Genomic DNA, 21,551 nt, shown 5'->3' with positions numbered 1-21,551 from the left:
ATTCTTCGACGGCCTTTATAGTATCTGATCTCTTTGCATCTTTCCTCTGTCTTGTTCTGAAGTTTTATAGAGATCCATAATTTTTTTCTTATGTTTCCTAAAATATTGCAGATACCGTGACTGGTTAAAATTGTAAGTGATATCAATTAATCAACAGTGATTTCTTTCATATTGTTCACCTTTATCCTTTTACTCTATTAGGGATCGAATTCCAGTCGATCGTCCTTTAACCAGTTACTTGACTGACTTTATATTTGTTTAAAATAGAATTTATTTGCATTCTAAGTTTCATACAAATACAGAACATAGGCCTACACAATCATGTAACAAACAAAACCACTTGTTAATACATCTGTCAGTTTATATACGATATAAATTTATCATTTATAATAACACTGTTCACGACCTAGTTATGACTGCTATTTGGAACACGCTAAGTAATGGAATTAGGATTGTTTATTCTGTGGCTACCTTCTTTTGTTTTCGTTGGCTGGTCTGATCTGTTTTCCGTGAGATAACACTACTGTTTTGACTCTGTCACATCTCTTACTGTGAGTTTCATTTCGATTTATAGTGAAAATACGTGTCTTTTGTAGGTATACACCTACGAGCGGTGGTCCTGGCAAACGCTCCGTAAATCGAAGAATTTTTATACATAATCCCTCCCCAAATAGACTGTTAAAATTGTGGGCTACGTTCCTGAGAGGAATGAATTTATATAGTAATCTAGGTAATTTTGATTTTTTTAAAAAAAAATGCGATGAATGAGTGTTGCAGGCTGACGTGAGAAAGTGATTTGAACGTTAAGGTATGACATTAAATGAGTTTATGACAATAAACGAATATGTAGGGTCTACTGTTGTAAGACGAGGACCGGTATTAACAAATGTTTTTGTAGATTACGTAACGGTCTTAAATTATGGCGGCTGGAGGTTTATGGAGGATAATTAATGAAAGGAATGTAGTCATTAAGAGAGACGTTGTCGGATTCCGTAGTTTCTGAAGTTAACGAAGTTGAACTTCTTTGTAATTTAACAGCATTTCCTTTTGTTTTTCTGGGACGTTTTCGTAAAACGAACGCACTACTATGCCAAAAAATAATGTTTTTTAAAAACGAAAAGAGCGAGTGTAACGCCCAACCGGGAATCACGAATGTTGAGGTGGGTCTGTGTTCGTAGCGGTAATGCCTCACCTTGTCCTCTTACTGCAAATAAGATAAATGTTCTTGGAATCTGTAATACAGGAATATTATGTGTTTGTCAAGTTCCGGTTGAGTAACAGAGACTCTGAAATAACAGCTTTGAAATCGTGGTCTGGAACGAAAGCAGAATAACAAGAAAAAGTAGCGAAGGGTTTACAAATTATATTCTCTAGGTTTCATTCTTACCGACAAGATGTTCGGCCATATTGTTTATACTCGTTTTTTCATAGTAATATTTTCCTCTATTATTGAAACGTCTAATTGATTGTTCGGTATTGAGGAGTGGCCCGCTACTGACCATTCTGACCAAATTGCAGCCAAATTTGTCATGCTTGGTGGGGGGTCTTACTCTGTTACAGCTCCTGGAGTCTCATTTGACCGTAGCTAGTCTGATGTTTAAACATCCAGTTAGTACCTAAAAGAAAACACGTCTCATTTCAAAGATAAACCGGCTGATGATGTTTGAGGAAATAATCGATGTATATACTGACAGTCGTACGAAACCCGTGAATACATTGTGTGGGCAGAATGTGGAGTTACTGAATGTTAAAATGGGCTTTGAAGGGTCAAAGATGGAAGTGCTTTGGCGATCAGTTCGGTAGTTTTGGCGCTAATAACCGTTGCAAGAAAGCCGTTGATAGCGAAAAAGTTGATAGCGGAACCACGGTTGAATTTGACGTAAATACGTCTATACGGAAAGGAAGTTTATATATTGGCTTTATTCTAAATATTTCCTTTATACATGCTTTACAATTGAGTAAAGTTTGATTAAGACTTTGCTTATTTAACTTGAATTAGTTACGCTTAAGATGGGTCTGTGGTAGCTGAATGTATTGTAAAGTAATGTAATGAAATGTATTTTAATGTAATGTAATGTAACGTTTCCTAGGTAACAACAATGCCGAGTAAGCAGATGACGTTTCCTAGGTAACCAATGTTACACTTTTTCGTTCCCCTTTTTCGTTTCCTTTTTTCGTTACACTTTTTTGCCGAATGACCCTTCCTTATAGACGTATTTACGTCAAAAAAAACAATCTCATTTTTAAAAATTTCTCCCGTTTCTCTTTGTCAAAACTTGTCTTGCTTACTTCCTCGTTGTAATAAGTTTGGGTGAACTCTGGTATTCGGTGAGCTGTATATGTAACTTGAAAGGTGAGATTTGGTGTTTTCACGACGTTGAAGGCGACAATGTTGTTCTTCTGAGTTGTAATGCCTTGTAATCTCGCAGATAGGTACCACTTTTTTTCCCGAAACGTTGGTATCTATCTGCGTCAAAACCCAGAACAATATCGTCAAGTGATTAATAGTTTTCCTCAGATTTTTTAAGGAACGTACCTTAAAATAGGCAGTAACCTATTTCTCTCCAGCTTTTCGAATTCAGCATTAGACGCTGTGGTCGGCCATCTCATTTCCAGTTCCTCTTGTGAGGCTTGAATTTATGCTCGTATTCTTTCCTTAAAGCATTAAATTTAAATTATTTTACGAACTCAGCGAAAATAACTGTTTTACATGAACCTGAATCAACTAATTCCGTTGAGCTGAGTTCTCATCGAGAAGCTGATAGTCATTTACCTGGTCAAGATGTTCCCCGTCTTCCATTGAACCGTAAAACAGACTGTCGTGACCTTAAACGTAAAACTTCTTTATGACCCGTGGTCTAGGCAACACGGAGTTTTCCTCCGGGGGCTTCCCCGGTTTCTCCGTGGCATCCCAACAATTACTCCATTCACACACAGAAGAAGGCAATGGAAAACCACTTCTGGATCATCTGCCAAGAACGTATATGAACAGGTCCCAGTCCGAGAAAAGGATGGAAGGATCCTGTTCATATGGACCTGTCGTCAGACAGAACACTAAATAAATATAATATAATACAACCTACCGTCTACGCTTAGGTCTTCCCTTGAGGTTTCTTGAGTTATATTTTAGTCACTTTTATAATTTTATCCTTGTTCCTCCCATCTTGTCCTCCTTGACTATCATCAACGAGACTTAGTTAAGAGTACGAATTATGAAGCTCCCCAGTATGCAGTTTTTATCATTCTGTTTTTTGCTGTCTCTTAATTTCAAATGTTCATCGCCCTGATGATGGAGGCAGTATGACCTCTGAAACGATGGTAAACGTCGACCAGACTACACGGCGCAACAACCCAGAAGACAGAAATCTTCAAACTCACCGCTGTGAAAACCTCAAATGTTTTCAAATGTCATCTTTGGCATATTATTTACAACGATCCTAAATCTGTGTTTCTCCCTTTTTTTAACTTTCAGGTTTTCGGTACCAGAGGCAAAATTTTTGAGAAGCGATGCAATATCGAATTCAGTATCACGAATTTCAAATGTTAGTGGCCACCTCCTGGCGAAGGTTTCTCGTCGTGCCCCCTCACAATTGAAATTCATGAGTCATGGCAGTAACCGTGAGAAGTTTCAGAACTCTGGGTCGATATTTCAAAAGTCCGCCGTTGTTCCGTGCTCAACATCGAGTGGTATCGGCGGTCACGTCATTCGTTCGACCCACTGCTCCGTATTTACCCAAGGACATAGGCCAAAGAGTCGTGTTTGTACTTCATTTTCACAAACCTACGTGTCTATAATTCACCGCGGCGCCATATTATAAGCGGCGCATTTAGAAGTTAAAGTGGGTTGAATGTGAAGGCTTTGCTTCCTCAATTTAAGCAATTGTGATTCATTGCGACCTTTACTTTGAAACTTATTTTTTCAATGTCATTTTATTTCCGTGGTAATTATGTTATAATTCTGTAGTCAAAATCCCTTTGTCGGTCATTTTCATGCTGATGTTACGTCACCTTAGGCCGATCTTTTCTTGGAAGCTGATGATACCCTGACCGGGTGTCTGCTTTATGATCTTATTGGTGCTTTAAGTTGTCATTGAGGTAGTGTCTAGGTTTCAAAATTGTCCAATTTACAAGCTCTAAAATAGCGTTGGATTTTTCGTAAGTTGGTACAACTGTTATCTTCCTACCTTTTCTTTAGGCGTCCATTAGGCCTATCTCTTATAAGTAGTTTATGAATTCTTATACCTTCTGCCCTCGCTGCTTCTTTATATTGTCCGCCTTCTCATTAATTAATAACACGTAATTCTTATCTTACGACTTCATTTGTTATCTGCTCTCATATATCGTGCAACATGTTTTTAAGAAATCTTACCTGTAAGTTGTGAGTCATTTAGTTTCTATGAGGGGATGACGTGACCGCAGTGTCACAGCTTCCGGTCTTGCCCCACCCCCATTTTAAAAACCGTCATGATAACAGGTCTTTGGGCTGATATTTGAATCCGGGACGTCCCAATGCATTGTGCTTAGTAGTAAGCTGTCTCAGACTGAAAAATGTTCAGTTGGCTTGGGATTCCGTTGTAAGCAGGTTTTAGGGGAGTGACGTTGAAATGTGTAATGGAGTACATAAGTATGTGGTGGTGTCTGCAGTGGTTTGTTTACTTGGTTGCGTTTTCCACTCCGATCGGAAGTATGTGGTTAAAGTTGACTGCGATAATAATTAGTGACGGGATATCGTAATCAAGTGTAAACAGTGTAATTAGTGGTAGTTGACAATAATTGTTTGATATATTGGTAAGTTGCTGAGCAACAGACAACCAATAATTTTAGTGACTTGTTTTAAATCTCTGAACGTTTCGACACATCTGACTATTATCATTTTTGTCAGGATAAATCTTAATAAGATACGTTTAATTTTATGGTCGTTTTGGTTGAAAAATAACATGAAAATAAAATTGCGTCTGAACAGTAGAAGTTATACAAGAATGTTTTCTCGTCAGAAACAGAATTAATCAAAATGGCCTTTATTTATTTGAGGTAGGGATTGAAATATTTAATATTATTTATTCGAGCTTCGGCTTCAAAGTGTTAACAGCATAGCTGTAAATCTGTTGCCACAAACTGCAACATTTGCGTCACTAGTCATGTGATAGACTGTCAGTCGTTTTATGCCTCTAATTTCCTTGCTGATAGTTATTATAGCATACACGTCAGATAACAGTCGCCACATTAGAAGTCTCTTGAACGTAGCAGTCAGCAGTCTGACTCACACTCATGAGACATAACCAAAGTTTTCAGCGCAGACAAAACATGGGAGACAGCCGTGTGGAACAGTGGGTAGGCACCGAATCGGACGAGGTACAAGCCTTGAACCGACAGCGCGGCGTAATAATTAGTGTCACGCTAATCAACAAGTCAAAATGGCGTGCAAATCGACGTGAAAAACAAATCGGCCGGAAATAAAAACAAGTGAAGCAGCTTTCAATTGCCCTGTCATAATACACCCCGTGCGCAGAACAGGCTTTTAGGATGCATTTCGTTCAAGTTGAGATGAACGATATATTTAAAAACATGGAAAACTCATACAACATACTCGTCTGTAAACCAGACTGGAATTTGTCCTCTGGTTCAATTGCAAAGCTTATTTTTTTTATTCCATATATATCAATAAAAACAACTTACTGAAACCACGAACCCTGGAACGGATATTTTACGATATTAAAGAAGATAAAATCAAAAAAATGAACCCCAAAGTGGTGTTAATGTCGAACATATGGGCACATTTATTTCCAGTTTCTTAGTTTCATGACTAAATAATTTTAAAAGGTGTAATTTTAGTGTTCACACCTGGGATTTCAAGTGCGAAGGAATCCAGCGGGCAATATCTGCAGAAGACTCCGATTGATCAGTGAGCTGCAGGAAAAGTATCGTTTTAAAGCAACTGGAAGTATATTTTCCTTTAGCTGTAGGCAGAAAAGTGTAACAGCTAAAGATATATTGGTACCAGCTTTGGATCGGCTCATTAAGAGTCCTAAACATCAATACATTTATCGATGTGCTTGGGTGTTTATATTGGAGGGCTCAAGATGTGTCACGTGTCTTATGAAAAAATATGCTCGGTGCATGAACTGTTCTGCTAATGGTATATACCTGTAATACTTATATGAACTAAAAGGCGTCGATAAGAAATTTATATGAACTAGGGTCCGAAAATACATTCATTCCGAATTACAGCTCCCCTTTCCTTTTCGACGGCGCGTATATTATTTTTTCATTGCTTTCCCTCGGCGCTCAGGGTGACGCCGGACGCCAGAAAAGAGATGAAGCAGGGTCGTAGTTCTAAGGCCACAATCCACAGTTGGATAACCTTTCGGCATTCTCGAATGACCAAGTAATTTTCTTCTAGTAGTAAATGAGATACAGTGTCAGGTTCTCATGAAATTGTAATGTTTAGATTTCAATAATTAACTTTTTCAATTATGTAATAAATATTTTTTGGACTTTGTTTCCAACGTCTGGAGCCTTTAAACCGCGTCGTTCCGGAATTTCTTTCTACTTCCGTCTTCCGGTGAAAAGATGACAAAAGCTCAGTGTGTTGGGCCCTCTGACCGAGCTAGTCTCTAACCTGGGCTGTGGATAAGCGCCCCCCCCCCTACCAAGACACTATTTCGCACCATTGTCAGAAAAGGGGATAAAACATAAAAGTTGTTTTAATTTAAAAAGTTGACTAATATTAGTAAGTAAAATACAATCTTTTGTAAATATGTCGATGTTCCTACAGACTGCATTGACAGCAAAACACATCTGGCTGAGGGTCTGACCTTGAAATTGCGTAGTACAGTGAAAATTGGTGTAGTCTGTTGCAGACCTAGTGGGTATGCGCGGACTACTAATGTCCGAAACAGATGGACAGGCTTCAAGATGCCTCCCCCCTTAAATGGAGCTTTAAAAAGTTCATCTACATAATATTAATAATATATTTATGTTTCTTTCTTACCATTGCCGTAACTGATTTTTAGCTTTCATGGTGATTAATCGATTCATTATGTTGCCTTGTTCGTCTTTAAGCCTTTTTTTTGTTGCATTATTTTCTCACACAACCGGTACGAAATCTTTATTAGCACTGATTCATATTCACTAAACTTCCATATGCAAGTGCTGTATTTATAGAGTAAGTATGTAGTTGATTTGTGCTATAGCATGAAACAAGACAGTTTTTGACGTTAGCTTGTGATATAATCATTTAATGTTTGTGAAAATGTTTGCCCTGCATTCTACCTGCGATTGTCTGTCTCTGTAGGTACTGGAATTCTCAAACGTTGCGCACTTTTGCGCCGCCACGCTAATAATGTTCCTTCTCTCGTTTATGGAGTCAGTTCACAATAAAATTTGTTATAGGTGCAGAGGCCTGCGTTCCAGTAAACTGACCGATAACCCACTGTTAGTTCATATTCATCGACACGAAAGAACCACAATATTTTGGCATCGGTGTACCAGCAAATGAATCTACGATAATTCAGTGGGATGATATCCGGCGAATGTGCTAACTAGGGTTTGTCGGTTTTAAAAACCGTTTTTTTTTATAAATTTGTAAAATTCGAAAATCGGTTTTTAAAATTTAAAAAAACCGGTTTTAGATAGATTAATATGTAAAAATTTCTGTTCAATGAACTAAAAAATTTAAAGACTGAAATTAGTTCCAAATTCAAGAATGAAGACAAGTTGGATTGGTAACTCTTTTGATATATTTGCAAATCCACAAAACATTTCAAGAAAGAAATCTAGTGTATTTCCACTAGCTTCAGAACTCGATATTATTAAGTTATCTGAAAAAATATTGTCTAGAATATATCCAAATTCTTGTATGGAAACAGATTCCAATGATGAATATATCGGAGACGGAGAAACTATTAATCAGGGCAATGCTCTAGAAGAAGCCATGGAAAAATCAATTAATAGGTTTCTTGAGGAACCTGAAGAATTAATATCAAATCCGAAGACACTGAAGGCCGAACTTTCGGTATTTGAGGCAACCAATAAAAGAACAAAGAATTTAGATTTATTATTTGATGCCCTGAAAACGATAAAACCAAGTTCAGTAGCCAGTGAGAGAGTATTTTCTATTTCAGGCACTTTTGTATCTAGAATAAGAACAAGATTAAGTAATCGTTCAGTGGACATTTTATGTTTTTTTGAAATCATATTTCCTGAAGAAAAATACTAAATGAAATAAAAATTAATAATTTATATTTTATACGGATTTTAGTTATTTTAGTTTTTATTTGGTTTTGTATGGAGTATATTTTATTTTGTTATATTTTTGTAGTTCCATAAATATTAAATAAACTGGCTTTTTAAAATAAGTATAAATATTTTTTACTGTTTTAATTAATTTTTTTGTAAAAATTCGAAAACCGGTTTAACCGGTTTTTTTTGGAAATACTGGAATTCGAAAACTGGTTTTATCAAAAGTTGGTTTTTGTATAAACCCTAGTGCTGACCCCGGTGTTTTTCACTTGTCACTCCCAGACAACTGCTTCCTGGTTTATAAATGTGCTTACTACGGTTCGAGGACAGGTCACGGTGATTTGGGAATTTTAAAATGTTGGAGAGACGAAAACGTGGTATAGAGGCACTGAGAAAAATCACGGCAACCAGGATATTGCGCGGTAAACAGTTCAAGAAAGTTCTTACCGGGCGTGTTCCGTTTAATAACTTCTGCTCATCCCAGTATCTCAACTGAAGGTTGGTTATCCAGTTGACATGCGCTATGTAGCAACTCCATTGTCATGATAGAAACACAATCATTTTCACATTCAAGCTGACAGTTTGATTGATGTAGATTTCTTTCTGGTTCCTCCCTTTGATCCCGTCAGGTGTTCAGATTTATAGACATGTACATGTCTGAATCCGTTGTGCATGAGTACCTTCGTCTCTCTTTAAGGTCGTTTCATTTGAATGAATGTTTAATAAATCAATTTTTAAGCATACAAGGATTCGTAATGGGAAGTTTGTCTTGTCTGAAAGTGATGAACGGATTTCAGTGGAGTTTAATTTTGGATTACGAAGCGGAGTTCAATCCTTAACAGGATTTATCTCTATTAGCCATCTCGTACAGACCGGCTCTGGGGGCTAACCGAACCTTCTCTCCAAAGTATCTCAGTGTTTTCCTCGAGAGTAAAGCGGCCTGAGTGCGAAGCTAACCATCTGCCTTAACTTATTCATCAAGCATAACCCCTACTGTACAAGTTTTCTCAAAACCGGCTCGTATAATAATTTGTACATAACATAAAAAATACAGGCCACATCAACAACTTTTGTTTCGATGAGTATTTAACAAAATTTAAGGACAAGTTATTTCTGACTCCATTTTGTGTTTTGTAGTGTGATTCTCATAACACAGCAAAATGTTTAAAATAAAGCTGTTCTCGGAACACGCTGTGGAGGTGCGTTGGGAGTAAAGGAGGTCTTCCTCCCACTCGTTTTTGACCTCGGCGCTAGACAGGGGCTTTTTACGCCATTAACCTATTGGTTAGGGGCGTAGATGAGCCCAAAATTCGGTCTGGATGCGAAGGCTTGAAGAACACGCCTTTGTCCAAGCCGGAGATTGAAATATGGTGATTTCTACAGTAACCGAGCTACTGCCATTAATATGTAATTGCAAATTAACATAAAAACCAAGTCGATATGCAAGATCGCAAAAGATGCTTTTGGAAGGAAAAAATGTGTACTTTGTGAAACGACTTCGTCATAACTTAAATCACTTGCTGCAGTCTCAATGAGCAAGCGATGAACCTCTTGTTCATCATGGCATAGATCTGCTAGTGCCTGACTAGCAGTGTTATTCATTGAGAAGTGGTCAGGCACGCCACACCGAATGCTTCGCGCGCTATCTGGAATAACGACGTCTGCTAAAGGTCAAAACTTTAAATAAATAAACATATTCATAGGCTATAAAGAGGTCGCTTTAAGAAATGAACATCAGTTGTTTGTTATCATTGCTTTAGTATTTATTACGTCTGTTGGAAATTGCAAATAGTGCGTTCGTTCTTGGCGTTCTTTACGAAGTGCTGAGTGATGTCAACAAACAGACCGAGCTAGCATTGCAGAATTACATTAAGCACACAGAACAGGCTGAGTAATAGGATAATAAATAAGTTTTCTAAAATGGCTGTCTTCTGAGTTGTTGCGGCGTGTAATCTGGTAGAAATATACAAACGGTTCAGAGGTACTTGCTGCCTTCATCATTTGGAGTATGGAGGGAATGAAAACTGAATTAAAAATTTTGGGACGCAGGGCTGGACGACTGGGGTTCGATTCCCGACGGAGGCAGATGATTTTTCCTTCAGCCTCTGCGTCCAGACCGGCTCTGGGGCCCACCCCAGCCTCCTATCCAATGGGTACCAGGTTCCTTTCCCCGGGGAGTGACGCTAACCACTCACCCCCACCTAGTACCGATGTTAAGAATAGGTAGGAGTTACGCAACCTCTCCACCCAAGCGCCTACATTGCCTGTAATGGGACAGCTTTGCTTACAGATAAGCTACACTCCTCCACTGTGTGCTGTCCTCTGTTTTGTGGTCGTCGCATAGAAGGCCCACGGTCTAGAAAATCTATCTGCATCGCCAAATACTAGCACCTCTAGGCCACGCTATGTATATTTGAACAACGAAAGCGCTTGCCTTTGTGTGGGTCGTAAATATGACTTATAAATTATTCGTGGGAACGAAACTATTTTACAAACAGAACGTTTTCTTACAAGAGGGCGTGGGGAGTTTCATATCTTGTTTTAAAGGTTGCCTACAGTAAAACCCTGCTTATCACGTTGGACTTTGTAAGTTTGATTATCACTTGATCTGGTTAAATCCGAAAGTTAGGAAATTCGAAACTGAGGCTTTAAGAATTACCTTGAAGTCGTGAACGTGCTTCGTCGTATGATAACACAAACAGGATGCATCAGTGACAATAATTGATTACAATTTTCTCCCAGTGTGAGCCGTCTTTGTAGATATTGGTGGCTCAAGAATGATTACAAAGAGGCCTATTCTACCGAACTGCTTTAATGATAATTCAAATATAATTTTTTCACGAGTCCTATTATGTTCTTATTGCCTGTACTCTGTTCCGGATTATCTCCAAATCTGAGACTACCCTTTCCCGTATATAGCCGAGGTATGACTGTGGGCTAGAGTCTTGTGATTTGTTCAGAAATATGAAAGCAAGAGTCCCGATTGGGAGAACAGTTTTACACCGGATGTGAATATCGCAAATGTGTGAAGCGTTGAGAAATAATCACGGATAGGAAGAATAAACCGCCACGGTGGTCTAGCGGTTAGAACGCTGGCCTTGTAATCCTGGGGTCTCGGGTTCGATTCCCGGCGGTGCCCGAATTTATAACTTGTGTTGGGCAAGGCCGTGGTCTAGGCAACACGGAGTTTTCCTCCGGGGGCTTCCCCGGTTTCTCCCAACAATTACTCCATTCACACACAGAAGAAGGCAATGGCAAACCACTTCTGGATCATCTGCCAAGAACGTATATGAACAGGTCCCAGTCCGAGAAAAGGATGGAAGGATCCTGTTCATATGGACCTGTCGCCAGACAGAATACTAAATAAAAAAAAGGAAGAATAATCAGTTGGGTTATCTGGGCGCATTTGACGGGATAATATTAAACGGGGTTTTGCGAATATGGCGCAAGTTAGAATAGGCTTAATTGGTCCAGGATAGATCCTGTTGTAGCGAGCTGTTGCGAACGGTAAAGAATATTAGGGTTTTGTAAATGGTGAGGAATTTCATGACAACCTGAGCGACTGTCAGTTTCTCTAGAGAGACTGTGCTCTATGGAGTTTGTGACATTAAGCGTTTTCGGACGTAGATGGGATAATGGTTTTAGAAATGAATTTACATAAAAACAAGCATTATCAGAATTTGTTCTGCTAGTTTTATCATGAACCTCACTTATAGGTCAGTCACAAGCACGTGCGAGGTGTAAGACGTTTTAAATACGTCACTAGTCTCTACCTGTTTTCAATGGAGCATTTAGCCGAATTTCAGCATTCTTGTTCTGTTTCTTGTTTCGATCGCTAAAGTAGGAGTACAATATCCTACACTTTCTACTGACAACCAGTTTAAAAAAGACTTGAGTGGTTCTTATGTTACTGAAAATTGTTTATTTATTCGATCCGTAAACTACAAGACGTATTCTGACGTCACTTACACGAAACAATGCTTAAGTGTATGACATCGCAAATATTTTTAGTCATTGCCGGTACTAACTCCTGTGATCATGTGTACTGCATCTCACGTATTTTTGCATCATACTTTTTCTCGTTCAGTGTCTATATTTTCGTTCTGCCAAGTCGCTACTAGTGACTATCAGTCAGCTGTTTTCTGTAGTTTAATTTCTGCTATGGGTCCTAGTTGCAACAGTGCTGAAAACGATACAACGTTCTGCAATGATGATTTTATTCAAGTACAGTTTATTTAACTAAGCTTTCAGTAGTTCAGGTTGGTGTAGTGGAAAGGATGTGTAAGGACGCAGCTGTGGCCTGATTTAAGATTCTATCTGGGTATTGTCTGGTGAGGTTGAGGAAAGCCACGATTAGTCAGTCTGTCAGGAAAGTAGAACTCGTAAATACGATGCAGGAACAAGGCACTTTGTACTGTATAACTCGTGAGGTGCATGATAGTTCTATGTGGTATCGCAGCGAACATTATGGGCGGTGAAAACGAATTCACCTTTTCTCCAAGTCCTTTTGAAACGCATGGTAGAAATGCTCCTACCTGCCCTGCAAACGTATGGAAGGCTATCATCGTACTAGCCGCCGTGAGAACTTTAAGCCTCAGTAGGAAAGATATAAAATATGTTACGAGTATCTAGGCAGCAAACGTCTGCGAAAGGAAGTTTAGAGTTAAATATGTATGAACGAATTTTATTTAAAAATGTCGCTGCTCACCGATTGAGAAACACTTCCGGTCTGGACTGTGTTTTTTTTGTTCATTTTGCCAGAACCAGAGCTTAGTTACATGCGCGACGTATATTCGAACGAAGAGGTTATTAACGACTCGTGATAAACCTGTCATCATTACTAATGGCCGCAAGAAGACTCCAACCACTTATGGCGCCAGAGAGTTCCTGCTCCATTTTCAGATACCGATCACCGCCGTCCTCGAAGTAAGCATCGTCAGTGTGGAGCTGCTCACTGACAGTTACGATGCAGCAGCAGCTGTCGTCCTTTGTGTTTCCAGCAACCACGCCAGAGTTTTGCAGTCTCTTTGCCCGAAGATCTACACCGGTCGGAATTTTTTAATTTGACTTCACCTGGCCCTTTTACAAGGCCCGCCCAGTGGCTTGTTTTACATGTGGAAGCTGTGTAATTGAACAGGGGCCTATCTCACAAGGGAGCCTACGTCGACGAAAATATTTTATTTCTTTTATACGCTGCAAATGCTGTGGGTTGGTCATTTTAATGGCGTGTTTTTGTTCGTAACTTTATCAAAGCTGGTGGGTTGGTTTGTCTTCATGGACAGAACACACATTACATCCATCCCCCGGTTTTCGAACGTAATTCGTTCGACGAAAACTGTAAGGTGAAAATTCGTAAATCGAAAACGAAATTCTCTTCTTTCCTACTTCCAGAAAAAAATATTCAATATTTATCCAACATATATTAGAATACTGTCTCTCTCTCAAATCCAACGTCTTGTCAGACATGAAATAGTGTCTTCTCGACAATTCATAGAATACTATACAATTGTAAAAATAACAATAGTATTACTTTCTATGATAGTTATTACATATTTAACCCTCTAAAGCAGTGGTATTCAACCTGGGGTACGCGAAGACATCTTAGGGGGTACGTGAAATTTAAAAATTATATATATTATTTTATGATAAACACTGAATAATCAGTAATGTAATTTATTTAATTTATTTTAGATTTAGATTATATACTATGTATAACTTGAATTATACACCAACAGCTTTGGGGGTACAAAGTTGAAGAGAAATTATATCTGGGGGTACGCGAACAAAAAAGGTTAAATACCACTGCTCTAAAGCACTGCTGAAGAGTTGAATGAAACGTTGACATTGTACAGCGGTTACTGTAGTTGCAGTATGGCTGGTTCTTTGTTGTAACGAAAATAATTCGCTAATTAAAAAATAAATAAAATTTTACATGGTTCGTTGGCGAAAATTCGTAAATCGGGGAACAGGTGTATTGTAATTGCAGCTGTGAATTAAAATGAGATGGGTGTATCAGGACATTGAAGCCTACGAAGAAGATATATTGTGTTGGGTGTTGAGTCTGCATTCTCGACAACACGTGAAATAGAAGAAAAAATATCGGAAGAATAGTTGTTGAATACAACTATTATTCTTTCCTGTTTCATCTTGCTGCCTCCATCATCAGGGCGATGATGGAGGTAGTATGACCTCTGAAATGTTAGTGGACAATTACCAGACTACACGGCGCAACAACCCAGAAGACAGCAATCTTTAGACTCACCGCTATGGAAACTTCAAACCCTATACAGTGGGAGGTTTTTCCGACAAAAGATGCAAGAACAGTTTTAATTCCTATAACCGCATCAGGCCAAAAATGTATTCCACTTACTATTTCTGCATCAAACAGCGACTATACATTACAAAATCTTTATAAAAACCACACATAGATATTCTGGTTATCAAACCCAATAATTAATTGAATCCATATCCTGGTGTTCATCGCAAGGATTATCATCAATCAATGTCGTACGGCAATAACAGATAAAATACGTGTCGCATAATCCGTGATGGTAATAAAATATCTTGTCTGACGTGTCCTTTTTTTCCTGAGTCCCCCAGCAAAAATTCCTAGATAGTCCACAGAACAATGCCATAAAAGATGTCACCATGCTTGGTTCTGTGTTCCCTTCCCCCAGTATATGGGTATGTTGTTTCAAAACTTCGATTCACTCGATCAGGAAGACAAGATCTTACAGAATGTGTTCAGTAGTTCAATGTCTGAATGCGTCAAGATATAGTTAAAATGCGACTCATTGTGTTGACTCATTGTTTTACTGTATTTGTAATACTACCTTTTAATCACTCTTACATTCTCGTACAGAGCACTGACAAGGTGCTGTTATAGAAAAATAAATAAATATAATAATATAAATGTAGATTTTGTCAGAAGGGTTCCTTATTTCTTATTGTTTTTTTCATACTGTATTTGTGAGTGGGTGTGAGAATGTAGATTTTAATACGTGTATTGACTCCTTGAGAATATCAAACCAGAGTTTAGAAAAGAATGAAAGTTTCAGTCGTGCTTAAGCATCGCGTGGCAATTATTAATAGTGTTATAATAGACGTAGTATAGACCTATATAGTGTAAGTACAGGCATGTGTGTTCATGGCGTATGCTAAGTGTCGTGAAGAATATTTCTTCCTAGGATGAAGAAAGTGACGAGAAACTTCTGATTTGTACTCTGCCCTGTCATCTATTATAAGGGTAGTCAGATGAGGAGGATTAAATTGCCGGGACATGTAGCACGAATTAGAAACGTGAGAAATGCATACATTCTACTTGACAAACCTTAAAGGAGACATTGGCGTTGATGGAATGATAATATTAAAATTGATCTTCATAAAACGGACTCTGAGGTTGTGGGCTGGATTCAACTGGCTCATTGTAGGGTCCAGGGGCAGATTCTTGTGAGCATTCCAGTGAACCTTCTATTTACATAAAAGGTGGGGGAATTATCTTCATCGAGCGAACGACTGTCAGCTTCTCAACTGAATCTGGCCTTAGGGTTCGTGTACTGAAAGATTGCCAATAAATTATATTCAGTGAATGTAAAAATTGTTGGCTGTTTAACAATTTTTAGTCGCAAGTTGTTCTTTCTGCGAAGGTCTCGTACTTATTCGACTTGTAAATAAAAATAAATGTCCTCCCTGACCGAGGAGGTGTAAGCCCTGCTTGAAAATATCAAGTGATTGTCAACCCCAATGGCAGACACTCCCTTGCAGAAATGTTTCATGCTTTTTGAATTGCTGGTGCAAGGATTATTGTCAGGCCGTTGTATGTCTGGTGGCGTTATGTGAAGTGTTACGAATATTGGCTTGTCGCCTACTTGTACACGACAATATACATTGCTTTTTCCTGTTGTCAAGTCGATGCCTATGGGCATGGCACAAACGTTACGTAATGTACTTTCGGACACCAGTTTTTCTCAGTATTGTTTTACGTATGTCATGATATGATGCAGTGTGGTTTAATACCTAATAAATATACTTTCCATGGGCAAAACGAAAGTTCTTCATTAACGATCCATTGGCAATTAGCAATAGGTCGCTGAAACTGCTTCCAGACTGTTCTGAACTTGTGGAAACTTCTTTGAACTATGATGGTTTGGAGTGCACTCACAAAAGTGATGAATCATTGCTCAAAAGAAGTTTGCCCACCCATTTATATTTACACAATGATAACATCAGAAAGTTTTTGCACTAAAATGGGCAGAAGCCATGGTTCGTGGGTGGACGTGTGAGTTGTTAAGGACACATTAATTAACTAAATGCTTTAAAGACAGGAAAAGAAAATAATGATATGGCAAACTGTCGTAGACATTTGAGTGAAATGTATTTAGTTGTGTTTATATTATTAAAATACATTTAACTGAACCAGTGGTACTTAAATATTGTTAAAATTATTATTTATTTACCATGTCTGAACATACTATGTAAATTTATTAAAAGATATACAAAATTCAATTCAGTTAATTTATTAAGGTGTTTGCCAACAGCGAAGAGCCAATGACATAATCAGTTCGGACAAGGTGTCTATCTTAACGCTCTGATTGGTGTTTTCAGGGCGTTAATAATGGCGTAAATCAAACTGGAACGTGGTCTTCACTCGAATTTCTAATACCCATTTGTATGTGTAGGCTGCTAGATCCCAAAAATTGCATTTACATGAACATCTCGATTCTTATACTTTATCTTTTGTATTATGGAAATGAACATTTATAAAGGACCATATTAATAGCACATTAACGCGTGTTGCAGTTCGTTTATTCCTTGAGGTATGGCTTGGTGATGGAGATACGAAGTCGTGTAGTCTGTTTGAAGGTACGATAGGTGTGCAAGGGTATAGAATGCTAGTGAAATGGTTGCTTCCGTTCCATAAACCGATTCCGCCACTGAACTACGCCACACCTTATTTTGGAGGATGTGCGTCTTAATTACTATCATTTGAAAGTCTATTGTGACATCGCCCGAGGGGACACCAAATGAACACTGGTCAGTTATTAGCAAACCCAAGGTCACTTGTTTCGTTTGTCATCATTAATCAGGAATTTAAATCTCGATTAACTCTTAAGTACTTTTTCTTGTTTTGTTTGAAGTCAAATATTGCCATACCATCACGGTTTATTTTTGGAAGGTTTAAGTAAAATTTTGTGTAATTGCGTCTGTACACAGCTCTGGTTTGGCACTGATTTTTGTGCGTTATTGTACTAGCATTTGTATGTAGTTCACGCCTCTTGCCGAGAGAGGGCAGAGTATTCTCTCCACCAAAGATTATGAGACGTTGAAGTTGTTCCTCTTTCTAATAATCAGGAATGTATTGTATTCTTACAGTTAAGTCCCTATTCCTACACATTGTTTGTACACATACTAGACGACATAGTAACCTAGTTTGTTAGAGAAATAGTGTTATAGAATCTGCTAGTACACCAGTTACCGAATTGGCCGGATTTTAATAAGGACATGTTTTAATTTCACATGCCATATTTTTACGCTATAACTGGCCGCATTGTGAAATTTCACATGGGGTTGTACAAAATACGCCCGCGAAAGAATCCGCCCTTCCTGAAGTAATGTGTGTATATAAGCTTATTAGACTAACGAATTTTCGTACCTCATATAAAATGTATTGTAATTATTTTCCGAAGAAAAAATTAGTGATCTAGAATAGAGAATTTAACAAAAATTTAATTTTCGAGGTTTGTAGTGCAGTACATAGATTTAATATTTTTGTTGCGCCCACAATTGGGTACAATAGCATAGAATAGGTCCCACTCTAGATTCGGTTCAGTGCATGTCTTAACACCCTGATAACACATATTTTAATTATTCTAGGCATTACTAATAATTGGTCATATTTAACGACAGTGGCATTCTTGTTCTGTACTGCACGTAACATGCTTTTATTTCGATGAAAAATTTATTGTAAATAGTAATGTAAGTTTAGCTTCCATATTTTATTATGCCTTTCCTTACTTGCCGACGATTACAACAGAAAACTGATATGTGCAAACACTTTTACCTTCATGTTATTATTATCAGTGGTTCTACAGACCTTGGAAGGGTCCTCCTTGGCCCCCTCACACATGGGACGTTTCTTAATCAGCCCGTCGCAAGGCCTCTACCTGTACAGGAAAGCACAACACAGAAAGACGCGGACATACATCCATGCCTTGTGTGGGATTCGAACCCACGGCCCCAGTGTCCCACGCCCCAGACTTCGTGGCCAATATGACCGGCTTACCTACGTATATTTCCACATTTACCTTTAATTTTATATAGAATTTGTCGATGTTCAACATTGTTTGTAATTGAACGTTGTAGAACTTCGCTTTTATGAGTGAAAGTGTCTACGTGAAGCTATAATACAGGTGAACTGAAAAACAAAACAACATTTTACGGAATATGATAGGAAAAACATACTTAAAATAAGTTTTAATAGAAGTACACTGCTACTTGCTACAAAACACGTGAGTGGACTTGCAGGAAAGTCGACGAGAAGTGCAGGTAGTGTATCTTACGAAAATGTAGGTCAACGATCAGTAGCAAATTCGACTAGGGACTCATTTTGACGGGAGTTTATTCCCAGCAGCGGCAAGGGTTTTTGTCGTTGTAACAACGTCTCTGGGGTTCTCCCAGCTTCCTGTCACTATGCAGTATATCAGGGATCTATTCCTGGGGCTAAAGCCGCTGTACCTTAAAGCTCTACTCCCGAGGTTATTTTATTTATTCAGTGTTCTGTCTGACGACAGGTCCATATGAACAGGATCCTTCCATCCTTTTCTCGGACTGGGACCTGTTCATATACGTTCTTGGCAGATGATCCAGAAGTGGTTTGCCATTGCCTTCTTCTGTGTGTGAATGGAGTAATTGTTGGGATGCCGCGGAGGAAAACTCCGTGTTGCCTAGACCACGGCCTTGCCCAACACAAGTTATAAATTCGGGCACCGCCGGAAATCGAACCCGAGACCCCAGGATTACAAGGCCAGCGTTCTAACCGCTAGACCACCTCATCTTATTATTTATTTAGTGTTCTGTCTGACGACAGGTCCATATGAACAGGATCCTTCCATCCTTTTCTCGGACTGGGATTTGTTCATATACGTTCTTGGCAGATGATCCAGAAGTGGTTTGCCATTGCCTTCTTCTGTGTGTGAATGGAGTAATTGTTGGGATGCCGCGGAGGAAAACTCCGTGTTGCCTAGACCACGGCCTTGCCCAACACAAGTTATAAATTCGGGCACCGCCGGAAATCGAACCCGAGACCCCAGGATTACAAGGCCAGCGTTCTAACCGCTAGACCACCTCATCTTATTATTTATTTAGTGTTCTGTCTGACGACAGGTCCATATGAGCAGGATCCTTCCATCCTTTTCTCGGACTGGGACCTGTTCATATTGTTCTTGGCAGATGATCCAGAAGTGGTTTGCCATTGCCTTCTTCTGTGTGTGAATGGAGTAATTGTTGGGATGCCACGGAGAAACCGGGGAAGCCCCCGGAGGAAAACTCCGTGTTGCCTAGACCACGGCCTTGCCCAACACAAGTTATAAATTCGGGCACCGCCGGGAATCGAACCCGAGACCCCAGGATTACAAGGCCAGCGTTCTAACTGCTAGACCACCGTGGCGGTCTCCCGAGGTTATACGTGTATATATTTCCTTTCACTGCCTCTAAGCACATTTATAGAATGGTGCATTGATTCAGGGGTAACTTTGCGTTTACCTACCCGAAGCTCATTTGCATTTTTTGAATGCTCGAAAGCATACGCCAGAATAAAATTTCTATGTGTACCCTGAGTGTGTACAAGCTGATAGAATTACATTATATTAATTCAGTGGTACGGCTTGATGCACTCTTCACATAATTTTAAGGACTTGAAGGAGACGAATAACTTACAAGCATGGAAAGGTATCGCTAGTAGATCTACGAAGACGTTTCTTGCGTCGAAATAATTCATTGCCGAATTTCTGAAAGGAAAAATATGACTGATCATTCCGAAAACACGTAACGTATCCTGTTAGTTTCCGTAATAGGTAATTCAAGGTATGAAGTGAAGTACCAGTCCAATTGGCCTTTTAAGCACAATGCTGTTGATTGGTTTAAGTAAGAACCTTTGATAACAAAATTCGAATATAGCCCAGCGTCGTGGTTCAGAATGCGATTTTCTTGGTTTTCCTTATTTCTCCCAGGAAAATTCAGCGATTGTAACATGAAGAGGCAATGACAGTTTCCTTCTACACCCTTCACAATCCACAGTTACCTGTTTTTTTCCCTCTTCAAAGCTTTGTAACTGTGTAGTTGAGAGAGCGCTGTTAAATAGATTCAGAAGAGTCATTGTCGCAAGTTGGGTGATTAATGCTTCTACCCAAAGGTTGTCTATCCTGGTTGAGGTTTTTGACGTAAATACGTCTATATTTTAGGGTCAGTGTCATTCGGCAAAAAGTGGAACGAATAAGTGTAACTTCATTGTTATGTTACCTTGGAAACATCATCAGTTTACTCGGCATTGTTGTTACCTAGAAAACGTTACATTACATTAAAATACATATCATTACATTACATTACTTTACAATACATTCAGCTACCACAGACCCATCTTAAGCGTAACTAATTCAAGTTAAATAAGCAATGTCTTAATCAAACTTTACTCAATTTTAAAGCATTTATAAAGGAAATATTTAGAATAAAGTCAATATATAAACTTCTTTCCGTATAGACGTATTTACATCAAATTCTCCGGAACCGTGGTTCCACTATCACTTTTCTTTACCACAATACTTCCAGGTAAATGATGGGATGGTATGCCAACCTTAAAATATGCCACGACTCTAATACACGTTTTTTCTTCATCCAGGCGCCAGCATCTTGATGTCTTTTCTTAATGAATGTATTTAAAAGTTGGCCTTCCATATCAGATTCTGTCAGTGTACAGATACCTGCTATGATAAGTATAGGCTATATTTATGGTTAATCACAGTTTCAAGGTCAGTCAACTAGCTGTGTTTCTGCTGCCAGCGCAGTTTGGAGGATAACTGAAATTTTTGACAAGGATTTTAACATTTAAACAAACCAAAAATAGATACCGATTAAACCGTCTTTCCTTTAAGGCTTTATGAATAAAATTCAAAGTAGGATATGCCACTTCATCCTTGCTTTTTTTTGTTCCGTCTTCGGACACTATATTCTGAATTATGTGTTAGTGGAGTGTCTGTGTTGCTTATGAGCTTTGATGTCAGGCTTCCTCTACCGGTTGTCTGTGGAACTGAACCGGT

At 38.7% G+C, this 21,551-nt stretch overlaps 1 protein-coding gene and 1 long non-coding RNA gene across 9 annotated transcripts in view; one reads left to right on the top strand and one right to left on the bottom strand.

Annotated features, from left to right (window-relative positions):
- shot (dystonin-like protein short stop) overlaps nucleotides 1-21,551 on the top strand; it is a 308,131-nt gene that overhangs the window by 36,943 nt on the left and 249,637 nt on the right. The window lies entirely within an intron of this gene.
- LOC110831504 (uncharacterized) lies at nucleotides 1,365-2,850 on the bottom strand. Its single transcript, XR_002543619.2, has 3 exons — nucleotides 2,774-2,850; nucleotides 2,537-2,655; nucleotides 1,365-1,616 (listed from the first exon to the last, which is right to left on the bottom strand). It is a non-coding gene; the product is annotated as an uncharacterized LOC110831504 (long non-coding RNA).

This window comes from Zootermopsis nevadensis, unplaced genomic scaffold (assembly GCF_977971745.1).
Source record: "Zootermopsis nevadensis isolate Lab colony 2312 unplaced genomic scaffold, Znev_1.0 Znev_ptg000006l, whole genome shotgun sequence".
NCBI classification, from domain to species: Eukaryota; Metazoa; Arthropoda; class Insecta; order Blattodea; family Termopsidae; genus Zootermopsis; species Zootermopsis nevadensis.
The sequence above is the reverse complement of the archived record's forward strand: the minus strand, read 5'-3'. Positions and strand labels throughout refer to the sequence as shown.